The following is a 20,294-nucleotide window of genomic DNA, read 5'->3' on the forward strand; positions in this document are numbered from 1 at the left end:
AGATTTAAAATTTTAAACTGAGCAAGAATTAAATTAAGTTTACAACAGCTGAAAACAGCTTTATTTATTGATTTATATTTCCACAAAATTAGCTACTAGCATGAAACATATGTTATGTACTTGGGTATGAAACTTCCACAACACTGATGGTACATCTCAGTGCTTCCTGGAGATGTTCTTTGAATACTTAAAGTCTTGTTCAGCCAATGACTAAGAGGAATACACTGGGTGGAAACCAAGAATAGGTAGGTGACCACCAGACAAACAGTTGACAGCTAGGAAAGATGACGCCCAGGAGGGTATAGGTTTGCAGTGTTTTCCGTCAAAAAGAACCCAAAAAAGGCTCTGGAAAGCCCAGAATATAGATAAACCCGGGAGATCTCAGGGTAGGGGTGAGATCTCCAATCAGACAGACATTAGGTTAATGACCAATGCAAATAGACTGATGACAAGCACATGCATTTGCGGAAAACTGTGCAAGAAGCAACATGGCCTAATAATCTATCAGGCACAAATGAAGTGTCTGGAGTGAGGAAGGGTGCACAGGTCTTGTACCTGGTGAGACGCAGAAGGTAACTCACAGAGCCCAGTCCCACCATTTACCAGAGCCTCCCAATCCAGGCAGAGTAGTTCCAGAGCAGGGGATTAAGTGTCCTCCAGCCAAAAGACAGAGCATGTACCTGCAGTTAGACCAGGACGTGTCTAACATCATCCATGATACAGCCAAGGGAAAGGTCAACTGTCGACTCTGAACACGAACCACAATCATCACCAGGTATGCCTCAGAGAGATTTGGCTAGATTGAGAAGGGAAACACCCAGAACATCTCTTACACAGTGAACTGCACGGTCAACAAAATAGACCAACTGCGTCAGGCGCTTCATGCCCTCAAGAAACGGTACAATATGTCTACTGATGAGGAGAAGCACTCATTGGGAGAACTTCAAAACATCTTTTGGAAGAAGATCCTCCATAGAGCGGAATGTCACAGGAGGCGGGGTAGAGAGAGAGCCTGGAAGAAAGCAGCCTTCATTTCCAACCCCTTTGGCTTTATGAAACAATAGCTTGGGGACAGGCACAGCAGGCACCTGGAGAGCTCATCAGAGGAAGTGAAATACTTCCTCCAAGACACCTTGAATGATCCATTGTTGGGGCCAAGAGTTAGGTGCCAGTTTGAGCTTAATCAACCCCATCTCCCCCAACAACAGAAATCAATCAGAAGGAACCATGTCTAAAGGAGGTTGAAGAGGTCATGAAATCTGCTCGGTCAACATCTACCCCAGACCCCAGTGGTGTACCCTACCTCATCTACAAGAAGTGTCCAGAGCCTCTCCAGCACCTTTGGAAGATCTTGGAGGTGACCTGGTGAAGAGGTAGAGTTGCTGGCTAGTGGAGGTGTGCTGAGGGAGTTTGGATCCCCAAGAAGGAGAATTCAAGAAACATTGACCAGTTTCGGACTTTCTTACTGCTGGGTGTTGAAGGGAAAGTGTTTTTCATCATTGCCTCTCAGAGGCTGACAGTTTTTCTCCACAAGAACAGCTACATCGACTCCTTGGTGAAGAAGGGTAGAATCCCTGGATCCCCCAGCTGTTTAGAGCTACAGGTGTAGTAGCTCATGAGAGAAGCTTATGAGCTGTGTGAGGGTTGAGGGTCACTTCTGTGTCAGAAACATCAGACTGGCATCATCTTGAAAAAGGAATAATAACAGGATGCGCTATTTCTGTTATCCTTTTTGCCCTTCCCATGAACATGGTGGTCAAGTCAGCTGAGGTGGAATGCAGAGAACCCTTGACCAGGTCAGGTGTCCAACAGCCACCAATAAGAGCCTACATGGACAACCTCACCATCACTACAAAATCAGTCCCAGACTGCAGATGGCTCTTACAAAGTGTTGAGAAATTCATCACCTGGGCCAGGATGAATTTTAAGCCCATAAAGTCAAGTTCCATGGTGTTGAAGAAGGGAAGATGACTGACAAATTCCATTTTAATCTGAGGAACAGTCATTACATGGAGCATCACAGAGCAGCCGGTCAAGAGCTTGGGGAAGATCTTTGAAGCAAGTTTGAAAGATACCGCCGCCAATCAGAAGTCCACGCAAGAGCTTGGTGCTTGGCTCACCAGGTTGTCTACCTGGATTTGGATTCGCCTGGATCTAAAGTGTTGGCAGCCAGCATCGTGGTGAGGACAGGAAGGAAGTTAAGAATGGGAAAGACAGTGGAGGTGGCAAAGTCACGCCTGAGAGAAAAAGCACTGGTGGGCACTGTGGCAACCGGCAGAGCGGGTCTGGGGTACTTCCAATGGACCCAGGTTACCAAACCTCAGGGCAAGGAGAGACACCACTTCTACAGGAAGAAGTCCAAGCAGGTGTGGAGTAAGAGCGAGTGAGCAGGACAGTAGAACTCTGGCAGAAAGGAGTGTGAACCAGATGGGAGAGTACACTGGTTCACCTGGTCAAACATCATGCAGGCAGATTTCTGTTGTGTCCGGTTCCTGCTGCAGGCAGTCTACCATGCCTTGCCAAGCCCAGCAAACCTCCACATCTGAGGAAAGAACGAGACACCCTCCTGCCAACTTTGCCTCAGTGGCTGCCAAAAGGATCTGTCAGATGGCCGCTATTGGAGGCGACATTACCAGATGCTTAATGCAGTGGCTGACAGTTTATCTTCAGCCATTAAAACCGGAAAACATCACCACGCACCAAATAAAGCAGTCACCTTCATCAAGGTTGGAGAGAAACCTCAGACTCAGCGAAAACCAACAACACGCCTCCTCTACATCTCTGATTGGCGGCTGCAGGCTTAATCGAGAAAATGGACAACATTCCCAAAGCACATGGCAACAACTTCACTCTATCCACGGATGGTCATCACCTCAAAGGCCCAAAAACACCTGATCATGCTGGAACCTTGGGAAGCATTGCATTTGTGCCTTGGGAAACGCTCATTGAGCAAGCAAATGAGGAAGTACGCCAGTACCAGGAACTCACTCATTCAGTTGGACATCACAGGAGCAGCCAAAAAGATTCATTCTGCCAGTGAGGCTGCAGAAAAAGCCACTAGGTGGCTTTGGTTAAAGAGGGCTGATCCATTGGTAGCTGCAAGTCAGTGTCTGATCAACCCAGGGTGTATGCTGTGAGACCCGAGACACCTTATGACCCCAGGACACCACACTGATGACGTATCCAAGAGCATCTTGGAGATGTTTTTTGAAGACAAATACATGAAATTACATTGGGATAATGAGAAATCATGTTTATAAAATAAAACCTGTGAGATTTTAAACTTCAGAAATAAACACATTCTTCTTGTAAAACACTTTAAGTTAATAGGCTGCACTATGCTCTATGGTTAAATCTCATTTTATCCCACATTAGCAGATAACAGCAGATAAAACACTTGCAGAATTTTACTGTCATGGGCTACACTTTTGCAGTCTTGGACATCTGGGTTGATGTTTCCCACCATTCCACAGCAGCCTAAATCCTGGCTCAGCCCCACATTGATTCCTCCTTTTGCTAATACTGACACACACAGTGTATTTTCTTCCACAGCTTTTATGATGACTACAGGTGGCAACTTCTGTTCCCAGGCTGCTGCGCATCTTAGATTAAATTATATATTTGATAGGATTTATTTAATGATCTGATAGACATTGGCGGTGAATAACAGTTTAGTAAGAGATTAGAATCATTAGCATGGCCTCTTTTTGACAGGCCAACCAATCAAGGATGAACATGCTGAGACACCACTGTACCGACCTTTTTCATTACATGGATTTATGGATCTGCATTCATGCTGACCCTAAATCTCTCTTCTTCTGTTTTATGTGAATGTGCTTCTTTGTCTGCCACGACACTGACAAATGAGTGTCAAATCTTCATGAAATAAACCTGATGTTAGGAAAACAAAACAAAAAGAACACATATACCGAGATTGTAATAAAGAAGCTTAATATCTTTACATTCATCTTATCTTATTGAAACTGCCATGGAGATTTTAAATTCAACACATGCCCCCTATAGCTAGAGTTTTGAAAGCCTTTGTATTCTCGGCTACAGTAGTTAAGAATCTATTGTTGGTCTTAAGAGCTCTCAGTGTGAATACTTTGGTAATAAATTGAACTTTTAGATTGGATGTGAAAAATTTATCTTTTTTTTGCAACATTTCTTTGCAGTGTTGACCTTGAGTTTATGTACAAGAGAAACATGCTGATTACAGCAGAGGCACTTATTATTACATTTCTGTGTTTCATTCTGTTTCAATTTGTGCTTACTGTCCATCACATTGCCATCTCTTTCCCACAGTTTTTTGGTCAAACTCTAGAACTTCTATTCTCCCCTGCTAATAAGGATGACTGGAGGTATGGTATGGATTGATGCTGGTCCTCTAAACATTTTGAACATGTAATTATTTTTGCTGCCAAACCAGGATTACTCCCATAAAGGTAAGGGAGCAACTGAAGAGGCAGAGTACAGAGCACGCTGAGAGGTCTCAAGGGAGAAGCCACCACTCTCTGGCCCTGGTGTGTAGGAGATGGAAAGTCCTGCCAGCCTCCCGGGTGCTACTCCTCCGCAGGAAAAAGGCCACAGCAGGCCAGTTCTCAGAGGGATGGGGGAATCAAAACAGTCAAATCTCCACAGGGAGGGGATAACTGATAAATGGGAGGCCAGGCAGCTACTTCATGGCATCTCAGGGGAAATATTTCAACCCATTGATGTCTTGCCTTCAATTTACATCCTCCTTAAAAAATACATACGTATATACTTGTTCTATATTATGACATGAGCATGTGTGCCTTGTTGGCAATGTTATGCAATACAGATTATTTTCGTGTTTTTTTTTAATCACCATAAAGGTGTAAAATGTTAATATCTGATGTATAATTTTCTTGCTGTCCCGTTTAGAGGCACATTTCTTCAGTACACAGGGTAACAAGTGGCAACCCACCCTGACCTCAGTCATCGGTTACTTAAGCCTCTGCTTTGTGATATTTTTATTTCTTTCAGCCTGCTTGATTTTTGAAAACCAGAAGTAAACCATTTGGGAGAATAGCTGAGGAGGCGTGAGGGCTGGGCTCTGACCTGCTCTGTGCTTTTTCCAGAAGGTCACTGTTTCTGGTAGCGTCTGTAAATAAGATAGTAGTCATGACTTCATGCATACTCTTTATGGACAACTAGGATACTAAAGCATACTTCTTTATGGTCTATTTAACTCTAACTGGGACCATAATTGAAAGAGTTAAAAAAAAAAAAAAATCAACACATCAACTTCAATCCAATTTGAGTTCTTTTTTACAACTAGTTGATGCGACCCTCAGGGGACTCGACAGGACTGTTTTTCGTCACTACATTATTTAACAGAGCTTGTCGCTGTAGTGAGAGGAGACAGGACCACCAGTAATGGCTCATCAAGAGCAGTTAAAGTTGATGGACCACTTTGTCAGGGAGTAAATTAGGTTTGCACCGATCTTATGAAGTGAATTTAGCATCTCTTCAAATCTGACAGTAATCTGACATAATGAAAGTGATGGGGGAGGGAGTAAGATCAGTAAGTGCTATTCTCCAAGATACAATCAGGTCAGTGGTTTTACTATTGCAGTGAGTGGATTCATGCAAAAACTGGGTCTCAGTGAAGTAAATACTAAAATCATCTATACTTAGAATCTCATCATTATGACGAACAAGGACTACGGTGAAATATTTTTAGAATGTGAGCAAAGGGCGGATGTCTGTCTGGTTTGTGTCCTTGGATTGAGTAAAAATGCTTAATTTAATGGGTGAGAAAACATCAGGGCTTCAGTTACTAATGATGTTATCTTCTATCTGCAATAAAAAAAAAATATATATATATATCATGATTTGAATGAGAATTTTTCGAGGTCAGATCATTCAACAAAAAGATCTATTTAATATTTTTTTATTGTTTATTAATTATTTAATAAGATCTAGTGGTCTATTAGTTGAAATGAAAAGCATGGATTTTTTTTTTTTTTAATTGGTGTTTTGGGTTGCTGAATATGAACGTCACAAGAAGCAGCGATGGAGCTGTGACGCAATCAATTACTGAAAGTGTTAGTGTGATGTTATTGAAATTTGCATTTGCGATGTTGAAGAAAACATGGTTAATATAGTGTCTATGTCTTAGTTCCATTTCAAATAGTTTGTTTCTGTGGGAATTAGATTTATTTTTCCTTCACTGACCAGAGCAGGTTGATTATCATAACACTCTCCCCAGAGATTCATATCCAGCATGTGCACATCCCTCGGAGGGTCATTATCCTCCTCGAAGTACAATGAGGCGTTAGAGTGTTGGTATTTATAATATGTGCACTTTATGGATGGTGTATTTTCGTCAGCACTTAATCTTTTATTAAGATATCACAGTAGGAAGAAATACCCAAGAAAAGGTCTGGGAAAGGTCAAGTACTGGGAAGGGATGGGGGGAAAAAAAGATAAATTTTTTCATCCATAATTGATGATGATCTGTCCATGAAGTGCCGCAGCTCAGTGTGTGGAACAAGTACAGAGAGGTCAGATACACTTGAGGATGAGTGCGAACACCTCTCTTCCATTCCTATCTACCACCACAAAGTCACACACACACATGCTACATTACTCAATGCTAAAATTCACAGAAATGGATTTTACAGTTCAAACCTAGTGGGCTTTATAGATCATGTAATTATGCAGATCAGTTCTACAAAAAGTCAATTTTGAGGTGACATAGTGGCTACAGGAAGTGCTCAGTCACCTGTATTTTTTATTGGTGGACCCAAGTGCAAAAAAGAAGCAAGGCAGAAGTACGAAGTTGTAAAACCAGCTCTTTAATGCAGGAGGTAACAAATGGTCAAAATCCAAATAAGCAAGCAGAGTCAGGCAGACAAAATCAGACAGGGAGAAATCAGAAACTAAAACTAATATGAACATAACAGAACACAAACTAAAAAATAAAACAGCAAATACCCACAATTAACGTATGGATCCTCACAATATTAGGCTTGCAGTGTTTTGTTTGAAGAGTTGGTATACTAAGAGGATATACTTGTCTGGTTTAAGTGACCAAAACCATTTTAGTGTGGATCCAGGTGGTATGGGGTAACAGAACGGCTTAGAGAAGTGACTGGTTTTGTTTGACGTCACAAAGATACAGAAGTACTGATGGGCTATTTATGGTGTCTGTGCATATTTCTCTAGTGACTGAGCACTTTTTTAAAGTGTTAATATAGAACCTAGACCTGATTTACAATAAAAATGGACATCGCAGTTTGTATTATATTGGCATGTAAGAATGCAGCCGTCATTGCAATAAGATAGTGTAGGCCACTGCATCTATATTCTAACAAATCATAAGGGCTCACATGGCCTTGTGAGGCATGCCACCCCCTAACTCCCTTTCTCTCGTTCACTCTGTTACTATAAAGGCAATTACTTGAAATCCAACATTTCCTCACTGCCTAATTACAGTGAACTGAAATCTGATTAAAACTAAACATCCCACAGTGATCCACAAATAAACAACAGCAAAATAACAGTAATTAGATCAGAACAAAATACACTTCTCGCATGCTTTGTTTGGTTATATAAATCTTTGCTGGATAAAATCTTCATTTTTGACCATCAGCTTACACTCAGGGCAGCACGGTGTCATAGTGGTTAGTCAAATCAAATCAAATCAAATCAGATTTTATGTAGCGCCAAATAATAACAAAGTTACATCAAGGCACTTTACATGTAGAGCGGGTCTAGACCAAACTCTTCATAAAATCATTTAAACAGACCCAACAGATCCCCCCATGAGCAAGCACTTTATGACAGTGACAAAGAAAACTTCCTTTAAGAGGCAGAAACCTCAGGCAGAACCAGGCTCAGGGGTTGCGGACATCTGCCTCGACCGGTTGGGTGTGAGAGAGTGCATGGGGGGGCGGGGGGGTTATACAAATAATGCAGGAACATTGGGTAGCAATGATTCACCACATGCAGGATGTGGACAGGGAGTGACAGAGACTTCGGGAAACCATAGTTAGTCAATGCAGTACACATGCTTAAAATGTTAGTGCTGGTTAATTGGTGAGGGGTTGTTCGTCTGTATGTTGGCCCTGTAATGGACTGGTGACATGTCCAGGGTGTGCCCCACCCTCGCCCAATGTGAGCTGGGAGCTTGGATAAGCAGTAGAAGCAGTATAGTGCGTGAGTTTACACTCAATAAGTGAAGGTGGCAAAGTGAAAACCTTTGATGTGCAATTCATTTGGAGCCACAAATAACAAAATCTGGGCATTGAGAGCACTGGTCAGTGAGACTACAAATCAGACATTAAAAGTCCCATGCAGAGATGGAAAAACCCACTGAAAGGCCTATAATTTCAGCAGGTCTCCATCAAGCAGTCTTTTATGGTAGAGGGGTGGACTTGAGTTACTTTGACAAAAAGATATTGAAAACATCCGCTTAATGGTTGACAAATAGTTTTGAAATGACTCCAAATACTACCATCTGGCTAACATCCCATGTCTATGGTGGAGCCTGGCAGTGGTTGCATCAAGTCCTAGAAATTGTCCCCTTTCAGTATGACAACAACCTGAATCACAAAGCCAAGAGGTCTCTGATTCTCTTTGAGTGGCCCAATCAAAGCCCAAAGCCCTTAATTACCACAGACCATCTGTGGTCAGTCCTTCAGATGGCACTTCATAAATGCTAATCATCCTGGTTGACAGAGCCTGAGAGGATCAGCCAGGAAGAATGGGATTAACCAAATCCAGATGTGCACAGATTTATCCAAGAACACTGCGAAAGAATGGAAGTACTTCTGAAAATACTTTTTCTAAAGCCTGTCCTCAACTCATCATTAGTGGCTGTTTGTGTAGATTCATGGGAATTGGTTTAATATATTATACTTTAAAAATAAAATCTATAAGAGACTGAAATGTGCAAAAAATAATATTTTTTTCAGTCATCAACACTGAAACTCAATCAGCTTTGAGCTTGGAAAAATTAATGCATTGCGTGTATACAGCAACAGTTAATCGTGGATACACAAGATTACAGATGGCTGATATGTCAGTTATGCTTCTAACTTTGTTCATCTTCAAATCAGAAGGAAAAGAAGAAGCCGATGACTACAGAAAGTCATCAATAGAAAATATGATGTCAAAAAATATGGTAAAGGTAGTTATGCTTAAATTAAATTGTTTGGGATAGTTTTTTGTTGGTTCCTTGCTATTTTTCAGCTGTTCCAGTTGGTCATCATGATCCTTGACTTCCTGATTTCTCAGTCTGCAGACACAATGTAAAAACAGTGTATGAAGTTGGTGCACCTTGTGTCATCTTTGCCGTGGAGGTATAGCACTGCACTCTGCCCCTACACCAGGGTGTAATCACATGCTTTCTGGGTCCTGCTAGAATGGGACTAATCTGTAAAAACGTGACCTGGTGCAGCGGTTGCACTTCAGTGTCACAACCCACCTAGGTGCACCTATAATGACTTTGCAGTGTATTCTTTCCAGAGATTGTCATGTGTCAGAGTGGCTTAAATGTCTGTTGGTGATGCTCAGCTACACCAGTGCCGCTGGTGTAATGTGATTTGATGTTCCATTGAACACTAAGCCACTCTCAAGCTGTGATCAGAGTTTATCAAGGTTTTTATTTTAATCAACCACCCTGTCACAGTGGAAATAAGGTTTATGTAGTAGTAAAATTGTTTTACCAATCATACTGTGATGGCAGAAGTAATCAGTAGCTGAGTTATGTCCAGAGGCAGTGCCATGTTTTATTACTGACTATAAATTTATTGATGGCAGGTACACATGAGCAGAGTTCACTCCGCAGACCTCTATGAACTTGGAAGTGGGCAACAGAATTACACTTGTTAAGGTTCAGGAAAGACTGTCTGGTCTTAAATCAGATGAGGGTCATACGAGTGTCTTCAGATGTGTGCAAATGAGAGCCGTGACTGCTTTATTGTTCCAGTAAGTCCTGCTGGCTGGTTTTGATGCTTTCTTTGACACTTTGTAAGTGTCAACATAGAACCTCAGGCCCACTTTTTATTGAGTGAGACTCGGACATTTACCTTTACACTACATGGACCTTTAGACTAGGCATTAGACATTATTAAAATAATTACTAGAACAGTCTGGAGAAAATAACTATAAAATACATAAATCCAAACCCAGAACCCAAACTCCTCTTATGTCGAACAGATAAAACCCCACCAATGCAGAGCATAACTTTTACAATTGAAATTTATGTCAATGTACAACGTACTATAATTTCTACACTCCTGTGTTTCAAATATGAAAACAGACACCTGACGGGGCTACTGATGTGTTAAATATCCACATATAGTGCTTGTCAAATCCTGTTGCATGGGCAAAAAAAAAAAAACTCAAAAAGACTTAATTAATAATCGAACAGGGGCAGCATAGCAGTTAGCGCTGTTTCCCCACAATAAGGAGGTTGTGGGCTCGGTTCCCGGCCTGGGGCCTTTCTGTGCGGAATTTGCATGTTCTCCAAGTGCCTCCTCCAGGTACTCTGGCTTCCTCCCACCATCCAAAGACATCATGATGGGTTAACTGGTCACTCTAAATTGTCTGTAGGTCTGAGTGTGAGTTGTTGTTGGTCTCTTTGTCTCTGTGTGATTGACTGGTGACCTGTCCAGGATGTACCCCTCGCCCAATGTGAGCTGGGATTGGCTCCGGCAGCCCCTGCGACCTAGAAATAGATAAGCGGTTGAAGATGAATGAATAATTGAACACACACTCAGTAACTTTTTTTTTTTTCAGTTGAAATTAGCTTCACTGTTATTCTGATCGCTTTACCAAGAGCTGTATTCACTGTGTTAAGATACTGCTGATGCAAACTATGTCCCTCTGCTGCATCCCATTTATTTTTTACCACTGGCAAAGCACGAGGGTTTGTCATTTGTTAAGGAGTAATAGGAACATATCTGTCTGGAAAAGTCCTGCCTTTTTCCCTCAAAAGAAAAATAAATATATAAATAAAATGGTTATATGACGAGATTTCTTGCACTATCAGCAGATCAATTTTGCCGAGAGGAGAAAACGGCCACTGTGAACTGCTGCTTGAAGGGGTCTAGGTTATTTACTTGTTGAGGTTTGTGCAGCTGGTATAGGGGCTGACTCAGTGGGTGACCGGAAGCTGTTGGCGGTCTGAATGACCTTCCTATATGTGTCGGAAACGTCTTTTTTTTTTTTTTTTTAAATCAAAGGCTTCAGTAGAACCTCAATAATGACCCACTGAATAAAATGCTCACTTAAAATACAGAGTACATTTTGTCCCAGAATCAGGAAGAGCAGAAATGGAAGCAAAACAAATAATATCAAATTAAATTATAATTTAAAATAGAAATGTAAATTGTTTTTTTTTTTCAAGAAAATGTATTGAATTGAAAGTGAGCATCTCATCATCAGCTGTTCCTTAGAAAATCATTTTCTGTTTATCATTAGCCTGATATGTTGTGATCTCAAGTGCAATTTAAGAATTACAAGAAAATAGAAATGGCACCTTCATCAGTTTAATAATGTGCTACAAATACGAATGATGAGCCTGGCTTAGGAACTAAAAGAGTTAAATGTGATCAAGGTACATAAAAGTCAATGCACAGTACATTTATACTGAATGTTTTCGTAATGGAAGACCCTAACATAGGGGGTGATATATTACGCATTACACTTTCTTACATCATTTTCTGTATGTGGTATTTTTTCCTATAATTTACCATGGGTAAGGCAACATTGCATCGCTTCCTACCCTGGGTTTGTTTGTGTAATCAACATTTTAGTTTCAGCAGTGTGTTTTGGCTGTGCCTATTGTTGACTATTGTTTGGTCGTGGACCAGCCAGCATTTACAGTTTTTTGTTTGCTTTTTGGTTTGATTTGTTTGATTTAATGATATTAGTGAAGTCAAGACTAACACCATTGGTCTAAACCAAGTGGAGAGCTCATATTTTTACTTCCATTGCAGAGTTATGTGTTCCATTGATGTATGATGTATGATGTAATGCAATAATGTGTTAAGGATATAATGAGTATTCTATGTTGGCAAATTGCTGAATAATGACTCTAATCTGAAGGGTTTGTTGTTGTTCTGGCTCATGCATTATCTGTGACACCTGAGTGTCAGTCCTCTGTGACATCAGCCATTGATTTGTTAGCTGCCATTTTGAAGTCTCATCTCATTTTATTATCCAAGCATCTGGATTACGGGGGTCATGGCACAGAAATGCCCCAGGACCAGGAATTGAACACAGAACCTTCTTTTTGTGAGCCAGCAAGAAGGTTGTTTGCATTTAGATCTCATGAGTGCATAATTTGGACACTGCCATCTTGAAACCATATTTGGAGGACGAGGTGGAGGTGGAATGAGAGCTGAATCTGACCTCATCTGTAATGCCACTTGAGCTGCTTTAATGGCTAAGCGTGGCTAAGGTTTCCCTTTCACATTTTGCTTTTTGCTTCTAAAACATTTATCCAAATAAATCAGGACATATGAGTGGAGCACAAATTATTTTGTAAATTTTGTAAATTTTTCAGGTAATAAAGGCTGTAATCTCTATATCAATATAATGGAATATTAGAGAACTTTTAACAGAATTATTCAACATTATTATGGTCTTCAATGGTAAATTGCATTGAATTCAATGTAAAAATACAAAAAATACACATCCTATTGCTGAATGTAAAATTAAGACAAGTTTCTGTTATTTTTAGTGTTTTGTTAGTATATTAATGTGCCACAAGTAGGGCTGTTGCTATCGAATATTTTAGTAATCAAGTATTCTGAAAATTAATTGAGTAATCAGATAAGACAAATTTTTGTTGAGTTAAAGAGCAATTATAATTATACATGAGAAAAGAAGACATTTCACCAAATAATGAACAATTGATTTCCTTTTTTAGACAATTTGGAGTTGGAAACCCATGGGTTAGCCTAAACTGAAGACGCAAAACAAGGAAATAGAGAATGGAGATATGTGTGGCAGTTGAGTTCACTGCACTGCAATCTGTCCTCTTAACCCGCCCTTGGACTAATCGATTATCGGATGATTATTTACAACTTCAGTCAGCCAAGATTTTCTTTGATTGATGACAGTCCTAGTAGCCTTTCATTTCGGAAACAGAAAATGTACCCGTATACTCAGAAAATCCCCTTAGGTGCTCTCAGTGTCATCTATCACATCTTTCTCAGTTCATTGGTTTAGAAGAGTTGCAGACATTATCAGATGACGTCACCAATTAGTATTTTAGAGATATAATGAATGTATTTGGGAGAGATTTGTTCATGTTCACTGACAATCTGAACTTAGACTATTGGAATAACATGTATGAATTCCTTAATTGGTTTCCCTTTTTACGAGAAATAAATAAAGACATTCTAGCTAGAGTATTATTTGAGCTCTAATTGGGTTGGTCAGCTTCGGACCCTCTTTATAATTTGATATGCCTGTTTATTGGTTTGTAAATTCTGAAACTTTAAAGATAACACTGTACAAATAGTGAATTGCTTTGTAAAGTAAGGAGTAAAAGGGAATTTAATGATACACTCTGGTTATTATACATCTTGAAATCTTACACATCTCAAATGGGGATTGGACCATACTGTAAACCGTCAACAGAAACTTTTATGACAGTTGATATAAAGATATTTAGTCTGTAGATGTAATGGGGAGTTGCTTGCAATTATTGTCAATTATTGTCAAGTAATACTTACTTTTAATTATGATCAAATAATGTTTGTATGAACTTAACAAAATACATCAATAGGACAACCCTATTAATATGTTAAATAATTGCTTTAAATTGCTTTTAATTACTTTTAATTACTGTAAAATAATGTTTGAATAAACATTTACTGGAAAAGCCTGTAGAAAAGCCTATATTGGAGAGATGCTTAATTTTTCTTCTACAGCATGAAACCAACATTTACCAGGTATTTAGTGTAAATACATTGGATAATCACAATAAATAAAAGCCTCTCAAGATATCATTAATAGGTGTTAAAGTAGAGTGTTTAAACGTAATTTTCCTTTTTTTTTTTCTTTTTCTGTGCTTTAAATCCAGATGTCTGTACTTTGATAGGCAGTTCTTGTGGATGGATTGGGTAACTATATGAACTTACCAAAGATTACTGCAAGAGCAGTCTTCATTTAAATAAGGGAAATGAAATTCATTTCCACAATGTTTTAATTTTTTTTGGGCAGATTTATACATTTGTTTAACATTCTAGCAATGCTTTAAAGGGAGATTTTTTATTTTTTTTTTTTATTTTACACCAGTTTGACTGTAAAAACTTAGACAATGGTCACAGTAATCACCTGTATTTTTAAAAGAAGTCAATGTAGAATAACTGAAGGTTACCGTCATTTGACAGTAAGTGCTTGATAACTTTTGTTGCCATAATTTTTGCCTTTTTTTTTTTTTTTTTTTACATTGTGGTACTGTTACATAATATCTTAGGTGTGATGCTGCAGCTGGTCAAGCATGAACTATTAATGACATTAATAAAATGTATTAATCCAGCCACCCAGTGTCTCAACCAGCTGTTAGTGTTGTTAACCATTTTTTCTAAAACATAAGGATTGGTTACTAGCATAGCAGGTGTAGATGTATAAATTCATTCATTCATTCACCTTCAACCGCTTATCCAGTTGGGAGGGGGGGTTGCTGGAGCCAATCCTAGCTCACACTGGGTGAGGGCGGGGCACACCATGGACAGGTCACCAGTCACAGGGCCAACACACAAGCGACAGAGAGAGACCAATAACCACTCACAATCACACTCAGACCTACAGACAATTTATAGTCACCAGTTAACCTAAACACGCATGTCTTTGGAGGGTGGGAGGAAATCAGAGTATCTGGAGGAAATCCACGCAGACACGGGGGGAACATGCACACTGTGCACAGAAAGGCCCCAGGCCTGGTAACTGAACCCATGACCTTCTTAATGAGGTCATGGGTTCAGTCACTAACCTGATGCTGCCACTTTAGCCACTAGCATGAAGAATACCCACAGGGGAAAAAAACGCTTATTCAAACAAACCAGCACAACTCCGACATGTCATCAAAACAAACAGCATAATTTCAAATGGAAGTTAATGGTGTCACCATTGATTTTGCTGGCACAGCTTCTCATAGAGATCATATCTGAATGGAAAAACAACCATGATTACCATTGCATTGAGTTACTACTAATGAGATGCTCACTGATGATTTACCACTTGTCTCATACTATTTGACATTTACTACTGCTTAATTCATAGTTTGAAGCAATTAAGGCCAGTACTGAGTAAACTGGATCAGCCATACAGCTTTATCTCTACATCTACATCTCATCCATGCAATACATTAATCAAAATGTTTTTGTTTGTTTTTTCTATTTGCATAAAAGAAACCATTTTATTTATCTATGTCTCCTACTCACTGATAGACACAAAGCAGCACAGGTCTAAATAAAAATACCCTGCATGACAACAACAATTTGCATTATCTGGGATTTGCAATTATGCCTTTTACACACTAATAGGACCGTTTAAATATTGACGTCATAACAAGGCTCCAATATCAAGATGCCCATGACAGATGCTGTGATAAATGTTTCAGTATAAATTGATTCAGAATAAATCTCTTGGCAAACATGATGGTCATAAACAGCTTGTTGTCTGCTGAATTCTAATTTGCATTGAGTAGACAGAGAATTATTTAAATAATCCCTCAGTAGCTGTACCCTCCCCATCAGAGAAACTGAGAAAGAGTAGACCAAGCATCGTGAGCTTAGAAACAAGAACACAAAATGAGCCTTTCATACAGCATTTCATAAAGTTCTGACTGGTTACTATGCATAACAACTGCACAACGTCAGACCCTACCACTTTTGCAAATACTCTGAATGCTCTTAACAAAAAGTTAGATAGCCATAAATACTAAATACTCTGCTGACTGTGAAGAACCATTGAGAACCCTCCCCTTTCAGGACCCCACGTGTCCTCCCTTCACACAGGAAGCTGTCCAACGGCAGCGGGCCAGGTTCAAACCTGGCAATGCACCAGGGCTGGATTGCATCCTGCTCAAGGTTCTCAAGCTGTCTGCCATGGAGCTCTCTACTATCTTTCACGCCATCTTCTGGGAATCCCATAGGACAGCTTCAGTGCCCACTCTGGAAAACCTCCACCATCATCCCAGTACCCAAGAAACCCGGCCCCTGAGAACCGAATCACTAATGATAAGTTTCACTAACGCCATTAAATATGAAATGCTTGGAAAAACTGATTCTGAACATCATCTTGCCAGCTGTCAGACCTCAGCTGGATCCCCATCGGTTTTCCTACAGGGTCAAGTGGGGGGCAGAGGATGCTATGACATACCTCCCTGATGCCCTCCTTCAACATTATGGATTCGTCCAAGGATAATTTTGCTACAATTCTTTTTGTCAATCTCAGTTCTGGGTTCAACACTATCCAACATCATCAGATGATCAAGAAACTCCACAACCACAATATCCCCTCACTTCTCATTCACTGGGTTCATAGCTTTCTCACTAATAGACAACAGACTGTTTGTTAAAAGTAGGTTCAGCATTATCATCAATTATTTTTGATGCGGGCTGTGTCCTCAGTTCGTTTCTCTACACTCTCTATACAAATAACTGAACCAGCCCTCGCACTGACATTAAATCATTTAAAATATTTGGAAGATGTTATGGTTTACAAAAACACAATTTCTCATTTTACACAGAGGTGCACAGACAACTATTTCAAAAGAGCTGGTTTGCAACGCTCCTCATACTGGACTGGATCCGCTTCCCATTCATAAAAAGAGGGCAGAGGGAGTCACGTGGGACCGCAGGGAAGATGGCGGCACAGTAAGAGAGCTCCCCACGACCGTCAGTTAATTATGTATATTTTGAGACATACACTTCGTTCTTAGTTTCAAAATTGAGGCCCTGTGTTAAAGACAAGAATTAATTTCGGTTTCCGACCAAAAATTTGTACATCCCCGGCGAAATGTCGAACAACAGCAAAGCTAACTTTTTCAAAGGTGCGGCGACGAGAAGTAAGCTAACCTCAAAGACCAGCCCAACACCTGAACGCACCTCCACGTCTCCGACACCGGCATGTGAAAACGACCCTAAACCCGGAGAAGTGTTTGACAATAAAACAATGTTCGAGGAGATACGGAAAATGAGTACCACTCTTCAGGTGGTGGCGACGGATGTTGTCTCAATTAAGGAGACAACGAAAGATCTTAAAGATGCGGTGGAGAACATACAAGTGAGGCTGGGAGAGGTGGAACAACGCATATCGGACATGGAAGACGTAAACGCACGAATGGAGGAAAGTATGGAGAAATGTGACAAGAGACTGGAAACACTGTGGATTCGCGTGGAAGATCTGGAAAACCGCAGCAGGAGAAATAATGTAAGAGTGGTGGGACTGAAAGAGGGCAAGGAGAAGACGGGCAAAGTTATTCAGTATATGGAAGAGATCATCTCTCAGGGGCTCGGGCTATCCGGCAGCGAGTTTGACATTGAACGTGCCCACCGCTCTTTGGCACCCATACCGGGCCCGAATCAACCGCCCAGGACCATTCTGATGCGCTTTCTACGTTCATCGGCCCGAGACAAGGTGCTGCAGGTGGCTAAGGAGAGACGTGGGATCGACTGGGAGGACTGTAAGCTGTCCTTCTATGAAGATGTGACCAGAGAATTAGCGGAGAAAAGGAAAGCATTTACTCCAGTGAAGAGACGTCTGCAGGAGCTAAATGTGAGGCACAGGCTGGTCTACCCCGCCACGCTCATCTTCACATGGAAAGGGCAGAAGAAAACTTTCCGAGACAGCAAGGATGCGGAGAAGTTTGTGCGAGATGCTGAATAGAGGACCGGGGGACTTTATGAAAACAGACGAAGTGTGTGTGAATCTGTGGGAATAAGGTAACGTTGATGATGGTTTGTGGGAGGCAGGAAGAGCTGTGCTGTCACGAGCTGACAGGATGCGCCTCACGGACACGGTTAATTTAGATCAGGTTAGTCGGGGGGCGGGGGGGTGGGGGTTAGTTAGAAGCACCGAGTTCTGGGCTGCTTTAACCGGGGTTATGTTTGTGTTTTTCATGTTTTATCTGTGCACCAAGACAGTATGTTTGAGAAGGCTCAACATTTTGAACAACAACTTGAAATATGTAGTTATTATTGAAACCATGATGAGAGAACTGAGGTCAAAGAGTATTTACAGGTCTAGAAATGATGGCTAACAGGTACATTAATATAATATCGTGGAACATAAATGGATGTGGCAACCCTATTAAAAGGAGGAAGGTTTTGACATATTTAAAATCCAAAAATACAGATATAGCATTTATTCAGGAGTCTCATATTATGGGAGATAAAGAGGCAGGGAAATTTAAAAGAGGCTGGGTAGGGAAGGTTTTTCATAGCTCATACTCCAGTAAACAGAATGGGGTGATGATACTCATTAATAAAAATTTAAGTTTTGTCATGCTAAAACAACACAATGATAAGGACGGTAGAATTATTTGCATTGAAGCCTTGATCAATGGAATCAGGACAGTGCTATGTAATATATACGCTCCAAACAAGGAGGAACCGGATTTCTTTCATGAAGTTAATAGAGTGATAGGAAACATACAGGGCCAGGTCATACTAGCAGGGGATTTCAACCAGGTAATGGACGGAATAATTGATAAGAGTAAGCCCAGTGGTAAATCTTCACCCAGGGACAGAGCTGCAATTCATATGCTGACAGAAGACTTGAGTTTGGTGGACATATGGCGATTGGTGAACCCACGTGAGAGGGAATACACCTTTTACTCCCATTGTCACAAATCCCATTCAAGGATTGATTTTTTTCTGATATCTAACTCATTAATAGACTCAGTAGTGGACTGTGGAATAGGGGCTATTGCCCTCAGTGATCACGCCACAGTGGAGTTACATGTTGACCTGAACACAGATAGTGTGAAAAGAGGACGTTGGAGGCTTAACACAGCGTGGTTACAGGATGTGTCATTTAGTAATACGTTATCAGAGGATCTTAAATCTTTTTTTGAAATTAATATTGGCTCCACAGAAACAATTTCCTCGGTTTGGGAAACATCTAAGGCCTATACAAGAGGGAAAATTATTGCTCACGCCTCAAAAATTAAAAAGGAGAATGTGAAGAAAGAAAACACATTAGACAAAGAGATCTGTAAATTGGAGAAAGAATTGGCAAGTCACTATTCAGATAATCTGTACAAAACAATTTGTAATAAGAAATATCAACTACATGATATATATAATAAAAAAGCTGAGTATGCCTTATTTAGGCTAAAAACTAATTTCTATGAAGGGGGTGAAAAGAATGGCAGACTATTAGCGAGACAATTAAGACAACAGGATAATTCCAATAACATTCCAATGATTAAGAAGGATAATGGGGTAGTAACCTCATCAAAAGAAATTAATCAGGTTTTTAAAAAATTTTATGAAAACCTTTACACATCCTCCTGTGCTCATAATCCAGAAGACACAGAGACATTTTTCTCAGGTATTCATCTGCCGAGTGTATCTAATGAGCAAAAAGACATGCTGGATGCTCCAATAACAGAGGAAGAGATTAGGGCTACTATTTCATCCATGAAAACCGGCAAGTCACCCGGTTTGGATGGCTTCCCGGTTGAATACTACAAGAAATATATTGATATCTTGGCGCCCATATTGCATAAGGTATACATGGAGATATTTGAGAGGGGCTCACTACCTGGTACGTTTAATGATGCTTTAATCTCTCTTATTCCTAAGAAGGACAGGGATGCCTCGGATCCGTCTAATTTCAGACCTGTGAGCCTTCTTGGGGTGGATTGTAAGATTTTGACAAAAACCTTGGCGTCACGTTTAGAGAAAATACTTCCAGACATTATACATGGAGATCAAGTAGGTTTTATTAAAAAAAGGTCCTCAGTTGATAACATGCGAAGGCTCATACATTTGATGCATATGAACTGCTCTAATCCGGTACCAGTGGCAGCTTTCTCACTTGATGCTGAGAAGGCTTTTGACCGGGTGGAGTGGGGGTTCCTCATGTCGACTCTTTCAAAATTTGGGCTAGGTCCTGGCTTTTGTAACTGGGTGAAGATACTTTACTCTAGCCCAAGAGCAGCTGTTATCACAAATGGGCTGATATCTGATTTTTTCTGTCTCTCCAGGGGGACAAGACAGGGATGTGCTCTCTCCCCATTGCTCTTCACTATGGTTCTTGAACCACTAGCTGTAGCAATCAGAGCTGATGTG

General features: G+C 40.4%; 1 pseudogene; it reads left to right on the forward strand.

Annotated features, from left to right (window-relative positions):
* Positions 1-284: 284 nt before the first annotated feature.
* LOC115062251 (uncharacterized) lies at positions 285-3,137 on the forward strand (annotated as a pseudogene).
* Positions 3,138-20,294: the final 17,157 nt, after the last annotated feature.

Source organism: Echeneis naucrates, chromosome 21 (genome assembly GCF_900963305.1).
Source record: "Echeneis naucrates chromosome 21, fEcheNa1.1, whole genome shotgun sequence".
NCBI lineage: Eukaryota > Metazoa > Chordata > Actinopteri > Carangiformes > Echeneidae > Echeneis > Echeneis naucrates.